This window comes from Meles meles, chromosome 4, assembly GCF_922984935.1.
Source record: "Meles meles chromosome 4, mMelMel3.1 paternal haplotype, whole genome shotgun sequence".
In the NCBI taxonomy this organism is placed as follows: Eukaryota; Metazoa; Chordata; class Mammalia; order Carnivora; family Mustelidae; genus Meles; species Meles meles.
Window position 1 is genome coordinate 148,645,911 of NC_060069.1, and position 12,192 is coordinate 148,658,102.

At 38.2% G+C, this 12,192-nt stretch overlaps 1 long non-coding RNA gene across 1 annotated transcript in view; it reads right to left on the reverse strand.

The window, feature by feature from the left end:
- LOC123939842 overlaps positions 1-11,831 on the reverse strand; it is a 124,565-nt gene extending 112,734 nt beyond the window's left edge. Inside the window, exon 1 of the long non-coding RNA XR_006817990.1 lies at positions 11,749-11,831. This is a non-coding gene — a long non-coding RNA (uncharacterized LOC123939842). The remainder of the gene's footprint in view (positions 1-11,748) is intronic.
- Positions 11,832-12,192: the final 361 nt, after the last annotated feature.

Genomic DNA, 12,192 nt, shown 5'->3' on the forward strand with positions numbered 1-12,192 from the left:
TAACAGTGTTCTGTTTCAGGATAATCCCTAATTTTTAGAACCTCCTAAACCTAGTTTAATTTTGTGAACTATAAAGCCTTGTTCATTAGAGAAAACGCTGCCCACAAATACCAAGTAAATCAGGAGTAGAAGGAACATGAGCACTAATAACTGAGAAAAGAAAAATATCATTGTTGTGACAGCACAGATGAAGTCATTGTGGTGCCAGGTCGGTAAAAGTCTGAGTACTCAAGGTGGTAGCCACAGGCCTTGATCAGTAATTTCCAGTTAGTCAGAATCATGGCCAAGGGCAGAGGGCAAAGCATTAAACACATATCAGCAATAAGTCAGAAGCAGGAAAAAGAAAATGATAACTCGACTTGGAAGGCAGAGATGAAATCAAGACCACAGGTCACAGATGGGAGAAATGAAGCCAAAGGTGGAGAGAGCATGGAAGAACTGAGTCACGGGTCAAGGGATGAAAGCCAGGACACAAAGCATAGAGCACCATGAGTCCACCATCCTCTGGACAATGAGCAAGGACAACCTTTTTGTGGAGGAGCTGTCCATGACAGCTGCTAGATGGCTGTGCCTCTGAGTCTTAACTTGGCAATGACCTGGAGCTGCTTTGGTGCCTGTCACCTGCCACTTGAGGGTCTTGTGAACACTAGAGCCTCGGTGGTAGTAGCTTTTAAAGAATTTAGATTTCACCCAAAAGAAAGGAAGAATATGACTCCGAAATGTGATCATGTAGTAAGAAAACAAGTTGATCTGAGAGCAGACATTGCATGATTTCTATTCTTTTAAATTTAAGATGCATCTATCTTATGGACCAGAATGTGGTTTATATTGGTGGGTGTTCCATGTGAGCCTGAGAAAAATGTGAGTTTCTCTGTTTTTGGATGAAGTAGTCTACAGAAATCCATTATATCTGGCTGACTGGTCATGTTGAGTTCAACTATGGAAAGAAGGAGGGAAGGAAGGAAGGAGGGAAGGAGGGAAGAAAGGAAGGAATGAAGGAAATGGAGGGAGGGGGAGGAGGGAGGGGAAGGGAAGGTAGGAAAGAGAGATAGAAGAGAGAAGGAAAAAAAGAAAAAACAAAAAGAAACAAGTTGAAGAGGCAGATGGGTCCAGATGGCAAGGGACTAAACTTCCAGGTTCTATTGCACCTTGAACCCTTCTTTCATTGAGATTTTAAATGTCCGATTTAATTATTGCACAGTAATATTTAGAAATCATCTAACATAGAAGAAGTCATAAATCTTATAAAATGCTATGATAATGCAAAGTTAAAGCAATCAGTAAAAAATGAATCATTTTCCAACATTTCCCAAACATGGTTCCTCAAGTTATTTATATGTGTTAATAAACAAATAATTAACAATTAATATATATTCTTATATATAAGCACATATATTTATGTGTGTGTGTATTCCAATAAATTTGAGAGAAACTAGGAAAAAATGTAACAGGTTTCTTTACTTTAGAACTAATCATTTAAATCTCCAGGAAGGGGATCTATTTGCATCTTCCTCCCAAATTGTTTGACCTTGCCCAAATTGTTCTTGAAATACCTAAGGTCATTTTTCCTAGAGCCAGTATTCATTGGAACATCAACTTGGGAGATTCCATTTTAGTTTCCTGGTTTGTGATTAAGAAACTAAGCAGTTTGACTGATTCTGTTCTCTGAATGGGATAGTTTGGAATGAAATAAATAGTCAAGGGTAAAATCCATCATCTCCAAATTGCCAAATTCTTGGTAATTGTCCCTAAGAAAATGTTTCATGCATATACACAAAATGTCTTGTATAAAGAATGATGTTCTGCTTTCAAGATTCTAAGGGCATGTCAGGATCTTTTGTTGTTTTGTGACAATTACTTTCAAATTACATTTTGCTGGTAAGACATACCAACCCAAGTTTTGTTTTTGCTTTTGTTTTCCAACCCAAGCTTTAAAAACTACTTCTCAACAGGTACACATAACTTAAGTTTATGTATCTTATGCAATGAGTGTGTTTCCAGACATTCAAGAAACAGGACTGGGATGTGAGTGTTGGAATACATGTTAGTTTTCTGTTACCCCCGGTCATGAGTCAATGGATGGTGTTGATCCTTGGAATGCCAATCTAAATGGCTCTAATAATCCTTATTCTTCCACTAAAATGAGTCAGAAGTGAAAGTATTTTGTAAAGTGTTAGCTGCATGCAAATGCAAATGTGATGAATCAGTAACTTTTCGTATAACTGATACAGTTAGCATCCTTGTTAGCATCACCTAAAAACACATACATACTCTGAGTGTATATCTACATTAGAACCAAGTCACGTGAAAAAGAAAGACATAAGTCAAAATTGTCTTCTGCTATCATTCAACTTGTAGTCACATTGTGTGGACCTACTTAATATCAAGTTGAGGCAACTAGTCCATTCACCTTTACTTGCTGGAAAAAGCAGGGAGGGGATAATCATGTTTTCCCCCTAAGGTTGTGTTATTCACTGCATCTCATAAACATTTTATGTAACTGATTCACTCATGTCATTAGCTCTAATTTCTTGCCTACCACATTCCTCTATAAAACTGTGACTGGACCATAAAGAGAAAGGATTGGATACAATGTCTATGAAACAAAATATGGACTCATAATTGACCTGAGCACAGATTCTGAGTATTTGTATGTGACTGCAAATTAAAAGCATGCTGTTGATGCACACAATCAATAAATCAAACATGAAATCTTGGATTTCTTCCCCAGTTGTCCACTTTACCAGAGTTTCTAATAGGAATTCCTGTATTCCAAATTCAGCTCACTGAGACTTCAAATCTGAACAAATTTCAATTGTTGAACTATAACTGTTGTTAAAAATTCACAGCTGAATGTTTAAAACAAGTGTTTAGAAGGTGGCCCTATTCACCAGGAACGTCTATCTGATTTCTAAGAATGTAGCTAGTAGGGTTTTGTTTTGTTTTATTTGTTTTGCCTATTCTTAAGACTCTTAAAAAAGAAAAATTATCGACATTTACAGCAGGTACTTAAAAACAAACCGAGCAATACACCAAAACATGGCTTGAACCTACCCATTGGCCAAAAAGGGAACTAATTTCCAATAAATGAGTAACTAGAAAAAAGCTTCCATCCGAGTTTAACCTATATGTTTTCTAAAGCTAGAAAAATAAAACCAGAACATCCAACTATTTTGCAAACACAGCCTAGACATTTCATTTGGTTCAAGTCCCTGATTTATAGACATTATAAACAGTTGGGCAAAGCCAGAGACTGCTGGAGCATCTTCAAAAGAATGATGTAAATAGCAGGAAGAAAATTAATAGGCACCAGCTGCACACATGAGCATTCTGTGTGACTGGCTGTGAGGACAGCATGTGCCGTTTTGTTTGTCCACGTGTTTCCTTAAGGCACGCAGCGTTTGTATCTGCAGATAGCAAACCAAAAAACCATCACCACCAAAGAGGCTGGGATTTTATCAGTTACTATAATTTTAACAAGAGCAACAAAGACAAGTACTCAGGGTGAGACAAGATATTCTCACTCTCAGCAGAATACCCCTTTCCCTTCAAAAATAGGCAAATTGGGGATAAGGAAGAGCAAAGCAATCATTGGCCAGAGAATCAACTCGATGCCTGTGACGGCATGAGACAGTTTGTAAATGTGCACATCAGCGCCATCCCCGGGTTCACCTTCTTTTCAAGCCATTTGTTTCTGATGGATCGAGTGGAATTTTCCAATCAAAAGTCTCGTGATTGACTCTGAATTAGTTATAACTCCACTTGCTGTCCATACATTCATCTCTCCCATGTCCAGTCACTTAAACGAAAGCAATGCACAGCTAAGAGATACAGCCAGGGTAGAAAAAAATCATCAGATTCAAAGTGCTTGGCTCCATTAAGGGGAAAAAAAAAAAAGGTTAAAGCCTGAGTTATTTCCATCCTACATTGTTGCCTTTTATCCTTTATTCATAAGTTCTATGGGACACCACAGGGCATCTAAAGCTGGGTTATGACAACAAGAATGAGAGGCACTATTCTTATTTGCATAGAATGTGCAATCCAGCCAATAAAACCTAAGTTGAAAATATATTCAATAGGAGTAACAATAAGAATTAACATTTATAAAATATATATTGTTACTAATATTTTAATAAAACATTGTATTATTACCATAATGTTATAGCTTCTTAGTCATTAATAATATGTGTATTCAGTACATTTGTTTTGAGATTCGGGTACTGAATAGTATCACTAATTCATTTAGTGGACTCATTCAAATATTCACACATCATTTATTGAACATTTATTCTTACTTCATGCCAGATTCCAGCATCTGGAGCCCTGAGGTAGGTAAGGGGGGGAAAAAGGCAAAAATATCATTGCTTTGGACAAGTTCAAATTTACATAAGTGAGATAGGCAAGCAATCATGTACGGATAAAATGTTGTAAGTGCCAAGCACATAGTAGGTGTTGAAAAGAAATCATACACTTATTCTGACAAAAGTGTGGCCACAGAAGACTTGGCTAATTCTGCCTGATAGAGCTGGAAAAGTTCCCCTAGAGGAAGTGGCATCTGGCTTGGGTTTTACTGGATAAATACACATTTCCCAGATGGCAAAGAGTGAAAAGGCTGTTCTGGGAAGAGGCAAGATCATGAGCAAAGGCAAGGAAACTTCACTAAAAATGTGTAGAATAATCACTCTTGTCCAATCTCGAGTTCTCCTTGGGTGAAATTTTAGTACAAATGGATTTACTCTGTACACTGTGTCCTCAGGGGAGTTTCAGTTTCTGTGCACGTGGATTTAAGGTCCTTCCTGATGCAGATAATTAGAGAAATTGGAAACCAGAAGTTAAGAAAAGAAAGAAACACTACCTCATAAGGTAGAGGGGAAAAGGAAAAAGAAAGAATGTCATAAAACAGTAGGAGGGAGAAAAGGAGCAGAGGGAGACTGACCCCAAGTATTGCAAAAGCACTTTTTGGTTTATGGGTGGAAACATCCTTGAGGTTATGGGTGGGAAGGGGCTTTATTATGCAGTTATCATGTTTGGAATTCACACCACTCAGCCTGCACTGGGAAAAGGAGGCTGAGAAATAAAAACTATCCCCAGCTCGTTTTCCACTCAGGCATGCACGTGAATGTCTGCAGAAATACTGTGAAACCAAAGTGATACAAAATAATCCCAAGTCATAAAATCAGAAAGGCCTTGGAAATGGAGATGGCAGACCAACACAGGAAAAACATATACTGAATATAAGCAACATTAAACAAAACAAATGTATCAAATTATATTTAATATATGAAAAAAGGAGACATTGAAAATTTACCAGCAATTGAACAATATATATGAATATGTACATATTTTATGCTATTAATTACCAAACGAAGGCACGTGTAATTGTACAATACTCAGTGTGCTGTTGTTACAGTTCTCCTTTGATAGTCATAAATTATACTCTCCAGAATTTCTGTAGTTTTACTCTTGATTTCATTGCCCTACCTCTATTTCCCCCCATTTTATTGAAAGTGTCTTCCATAAGGTTTAAAGAAATCTCACCTTAGATATCGAGAAGGGACTACTATATTATTTTCAGCTAAATTCACCAAGTCTCAGTTGGTTGTATACGGAAGACCTTAGGAGAATAGATACCTCACTGTAAAGGTTTTATGAAATTCTATCTTTAAAACATGTTGTCTTCCCCAGAACACAAGCAAAATCTTAACTTTTATTGAGAATGTGTGCATTAAGAAAAAATGTTATTACATGTATGAGAATACAAAATAACCAAGGACATAAGAGTAAAAATTCTTCAAGCCCAGAATACAATCTACTTTTGGGTTCCTGGGCTGAAAGAAAAAAAAAAAACAAAACAAAGGGGTGGGAGGTTGGGGGAACAGGTGGTGGGTAATAGGGAGGGCACGTTTTGCATGGAGCACTGGGTGTTGTGCAAAAACAATGAATACTGTTACGCTGAAAAAATAAATTAAAAAAAAAGTTAAAAAAAAAACTTGTTTTTATGACATGCATTACTTCTTGAACAAATAGAAATTCGACAGTCCTATGTGCCAAAGATTCAAGTTGTCACTCCTGAATCACAATGCTAAGTGCACTTCAGAGAAAGAAGGAAGCTGCATTCTGGCACCACACACCAATCATATGTGAGCCATACACAGTAGTAATCTTCCTAGTGCCAGAAAAGCCCAACGTCACATGAAATCAATCAACACCAAGATGACATTGTCTACTCAAAACTTCTCATTTGTTCCATAGTTATCTGACACTGTAATCTTTAAAGCATTTTTTCCTCCCCTGTGTTGTTAACTGAACAAAATTCTGTACTAAAGTAAATTATTTTTAACTCTCATTTAGAGTGTTTAACGCAGATAAAATGTAGTGATTTATTCCTTGAGTTGTAATAGTAATTAATTAACATTAATACTATCAACTATTTATAATTGCCCATTTAAAAACATGTTCATTGTGTGTCTTCTTCAAGGACTAGATCAGCCAGACTCCAAGCAAGAAAGAGGGGTACACTCAGATTGGACACTTTCGGTTGAGTTTAACAAAAGAAGCATTTCTAAAAGTGGGGGCAAAACCAAAAAATGTCAGTGTGGTATCTCAGGAGTAATGAGAGTGGAAAGCTCTTGCCACTCCCAGATCTAACGGGAGAAGAGTAGAGGAAGGTTCCCAGAACCCAGAAAGGGTGACTGCAGAACGAGCCATCTGGGTTCCCAGAACCCAGAAAGGGGATTTCAATAGAGGGGGTGGCAAGTCCATTGTGACCAGACTAAACATCATGCCTTCGCTCTTCTGCCTCCCTCTGATCTCTGACAGTGCCCCATGCAGTGGACCACTGCAGTGAGGAAGCAGGAAGACAGGAGACTTTCTGATCCAATCCATGGTCGTCAGCTTCAAGGCTGCAGCAGGGAGGGGAAGGGTAAAGCATGGGTCTGCAGTAGTAAAGGAAAACTATCTAGTGCAAAACTCCATGAGGAGAAAGACATGTTTATCTTGTTGGCTGTTGATCCTAGAGCTTTGTCAATACCTGGCTGTATTCTTTTCCTAGGGATCTGTAAAAAATTACCACAGACTGGGTGGCTTAAAACAACTGAAACTTATTCTCTCACAGTTCTTGAGACGAGGAAGTCTGAAATCAACGTGTTGGCAGGGCCATGGGCTCCCTGAACATTCTGAGAGAGAATATTTCCTTGCTTCTTCCTAGCTTGGTGTCTGGCTTTCATTCCTTGTGTTCCTTGGCTTGTGGCAGCATAACTCCAATCTCTGTCTTTGTCATCACATAGAGTTCTCCTCATTGTGTGTGCCTGTATCCAAGTTCCCCTCTTCTTATGAGGCCAGGCATATTGGCTTAGAGGCCTACTCTACTTCAGTATGACCTCCGCTAAACTTAGATAATAATGCCTGCAACAACCTTATTTCTAAATAAGGTCACATTCTGAGGTACTGGGAGTTAGAACTTCAACATATGTTTATGGGGGCACACAATTCAATCCATGTCACTAGTGGATATCAAAACACCTATTAAAGAAATGACATATTATACCATATGACAGACAATAAGCAATTTATTTAACATATGTTTATTCAAATATTGTGCTGAAGTATGAAGGTAGAGATGTATATACATAACATATTGTCTCCTTTACAGAGTCCAGACTCTAGTAGAGGAAATCCATACTTGGAAAATTAAGCAGGCAAAATACAATGTGAGCCTGGGGCCAACAGAGACCCAACAAGGCAGATTTTCAATGCGGGGAAATCTCGCATTAGAATCAGGTTTTAATCATAGTTATTAGGGTAAATGGTGTTGAATTTCCAAAAGACTGGCAAGGGCATAATCTATCACCCTCTCAGAAAGTTTCCTGGACAGCAAATGAGCATTGGGGAAAATTAAAATAAGAACTCAGTTACTAGCAGTGAAATAATAGTAACAATACTAATTTGATAACTGCTATGGAGTTTTCAGAGCATCCCCTTATGACAATTCAAGAGCGGGCTACAAGAAGAAACTAGATGTTAGTCCATTTCACATACAAGGAAATTTAGGGGAGAAATTTTATGACTTGCTCCAGATTACACAACCAAGGAGGGGAACAATCAAGACTCAAATCCAAGATTTTCCTTCTACATCTCATACTACCTCTCCAAATACACTCTCCCCTTAACCTGTAGTTTAGCTTTCCACAGTTTCAGTTACTTATGGCCAACATCAGTCTAGAAACACATAATCCCCCTTCGCACATGTCATCAGAAGGTCCATAGTAGCCTGAGGCATGTCACCATGCCTGCATCAATCACCTCACTTCGTGTCATCATGTGGGCATTTTATCATCTCACATCATCACAAGAAAAAGATTGAGGGGTACCTGGCAGGCACAGTAAGTTAAGTGCCTGACTCTTGGTTTCGCCCCAGGTCATGATCTCAGTCCTGAGATCAAGCCCCGCATCAGGATTGGTGACAAGCACAGTCTGCTTAGGACTCTCTCTCCTTCTCCTTCTGCCCCTCCCCCTCCACTCCTCACTCTCTCTCTAAAATAAATAAATATATTTTTTTAAAAAGTTTGAGTATAGGACAATGAGTATTTTGAGTATGCACAAAAGAAGCCACATTCACATAATTTTTATTACAGTATACTGTTATAATTTTGCTATTTCATAATTATTGTTGTTAATCCCTATGGTGCCTAAATTATGAATTAAACTTTACCATAGGAATTACACGTAGGAAAAAAACATGGTATATATAAAGTTTGGTATGTATCCACAGTTTCAGACACTCACTGGGGATTTTGAACATATGGGGTATAGATAAGGAGAACTCAGATAGAAATTTAGATAAAAGAGATAAAGTAAAAAGAACCTAATTTAGGAGCACTGGAAACAAGATCCAAGTAAGACCAACTATAAAACAAAACCAGCTAGCCTATGACAGAAAGGTATTTGAATCACACAACAAAGAGTTATATCCCCACCATTAAAGAATTGGCTGAACCTACAAGAGTTATGCAGCTCATGAGGATGGTTGTTCTCAAGCATATAGGAAGTCAAGAGATTATGCATAGTCTGAATATTGTAAAGGTAGATTTTTCTAAAATAAGAGCAAAGTCCCTTTTGCTTGACAAATTTTCATAGACAGTTGTCAGTTCTCCCTTGGCAAAGGGGCTGCAGTGAGACAGATTCTGATGCTCTACTGAGAAGCCATTATTGTGTTTATGTTAGGTGAGTGGATTTGGCTTTCAGCAAGATTATGCAGGACACACTGGCATGCCCAGTACTGAAATGGAAAAGCTGCACCAGTCCTCTTCGAGGAAAGCTGTGAGTGAGCAAGGCTTCACAATAATATCACTCGGTCTACAGTGCGTCATCTATGCAATGCAAACATGGAATCCCATGACTTTCCAAGCACTCTAACTTGTCTCCCAATTCCTCTGCTTTTTTTTCCATGATACACACAAACAGTTGCACCACTTTCCCATCAACCTTAACTATGTACTGAGAGTAGAAAGGAAGTTGGATGAGTGTTTGTTTTCCTTTTTTTTAATATATATTTATATGTATGTAAGCATCTGTGAGCATAATTCTTACTTTCACGATTTCCCAAGTAATAGGGTCTCTTCTCTGGTAAAATGATCACCATGTTGGTATAAGAACTGGAGCTTATTACATGGGAAAGCCAAGGAATAAGAATGAATGAGGAAATAAATAAAAAAAAGCCAAAAACAAAAAACAGGCATTTGCCTCAGCAGCTTGTCACTAAAAGTGTCACACTGAGAGAGGCAGAGAAGAGAATCCATAAAAGAAAGCCTGGATCTGTGAAATCTTTGCTTCACCTTTTTGCAACCAATACATTCTGCTTTCAGGACAACAAAAATAAATAAATGTTTGAAGGGAAAAAAAAATTCAAGCAAGAGGGCTCATTTTAGGGATTACTAACTGAATCAGATTTCTTTGCTCTTTTAGTTATCTTCCTTTCCTCTTGCTGAAGTGCTTCTCAGTAGTCCCTGAAGACACGGTCAAATAATGCTAATGCTGCAAAGGACCCAGAAATCATCTAGCAATCCATTGGTTACAAAACGTTGTTTCCAAAGAACACTTTATTTAAAATTTGTAAAAATCTAGCTCTGTCCTAGTTGAAGTCCACTTGGTTGCTTCAGTCTCCCAGCCCTTATCTATAGGGATTCGAGATACACCCTCAGAGCACTGGCCTACAGCAGTAATTCCCTGTTCCAAACAGAAAAACACAAGACTGAAGGATGAAAGTCTCCAACATTGCTAAGGTGGTACAGAGCATTGCTTTATCATCTCCTAAATGTGTCTTCTCATCTCTGACTCAGTTTCTAGGTCTGTAGAACGACTTCCCGGAGGAGGAAAACTACCTTCAAATAGATGGACACTGATTTCCTTTTCCTTCATTTCAAGAAATCAAAATACCTGGTTGTGCAAAAAAAAACTCTTTCGAAAATGGCATGTAATCACAGAATATTTCATTATGGTCCACGTACTGATAGCATCAGTTTTATGTGAACTGCTACATGGCAATTAAATTTCTCAGATTACTGCTTCTTTTATAAACTTCTCTCATGTGCGTCAATGGTAAGGGATCCGTTTTCCGAAACCTGTCTTGTTTCCTTAGTGAGTCAGTCTCTCAGAGCTTATATTGCAGTCATTGTTTGTATTATAAAAGTAATTAATCCCTAAAGTAGGAAGAACAACTACATATAGCCTCTATGAAATTCCTAGCCTCAAAAGTCATTTCCAATGGCTTGCTTTCCTAAGTATTGCTTAATATTACCTAACTGTGACTAGCACTGTACAAAAATATAGAACACATGGGAGAAGCCTATGGCAACAGTGGAACTTGGGAAAATATGTGTATTGGAAGGAAAAAATATAATGCTGGTGGGCAACAAAAAGAATAATCTTGGAAGAAAAAAAAGGAGCGTATAAGAGTTTGGTGTATTGTGCTTTTCCAAACGTATGGCTTCATTTAGCAAACTTGGGACACTCTTTATTTTTTCCATTATTATTACTTGTGTGTCAGCAGGCGTAGCTTGGCCTTCTCCTTCACGAGCCTGATGCTGAGTCAATGCTTAGCGTCCAAACCACACATAAACTATTTTTTCCCTTAGAAAGTACTCATCTGATGACTTAATAAAAGCACTTTAGTGACCGGGAAAAAGAAAAGTGTTTGCCTTATTCTTTTGGATTTAAAGCTGATTAAGATTTCTAGAAAATACACATGTCAGCAACAGTCAAAGGGGAGAGAGTCTGAGGATAAAATCTACCTACCTCTATGTTACTCCTATGGATCCCATTCTTACCAAATAATTCATCCAGCCAGAGTGCTACAACCCAATCCAGAACAGAAATTATTACAGGAAGAGTGGCATGGGTAACCAATTCTTACACGCACTGCCTGCAAAATCTGAGTGAGTTTCTGCCCCTTCGACCCTGTAGTTACCAAATTATCCTGAGGTCAGGCAATTGACCACTGACTCTAGTCAACTCATGCAATTCTAGTAAAAGGAAAGCAAGGGAGAGTGAGAGGTGGTAGCTTTGAAGTCATGAGTAATAACAATACCACCACCAGTAATAGTAACAACAATGTTTTGGGGCCATTTACTATATTTCAACCACTAAGCTCAGCACTATATACATGGTTTCCCTTATTCTTACAACAACCTCTTCTTTTCTGATTTTCAGATGTGGAAAAGGAAGCTCAGGAAAGGTGGGTCATTCACTCACATTCACAGGGTTGTCCATACGTGGAGCCAATAGTAGGAATCTGTTCTCCCTCCATATTTGAGTTCCAACACTCTGCTCATGATTAGTACACAAAGATACTTCCATCTGTTGAAAGACAAAGTTGGACCAGGTTATCCATAAATCCCAAGTGAATTCTTGTAAGCTTTTGATTTTATACTAAAAATTGTCTCCTAAATCTTCACTAGCAGAGAAATAGCACATCATCTTCCATGACACTTAGGAACACAGTCATCAACAGCAACTTTCCCAGTCTCATCTCTCAGTGCAGCCTGTTCATAGGGATCCCATGCTCCAGGAGAACTAAGTCTTATGCCCCAGGTGAGAAATTTATAAGGACTTTTCACTTCCCTGACTTTGTATTCAGTATCTGGTTCTGCTATTTTCACAATTGTCTCCCTTCTCACACCTCTACCCATCAAAATC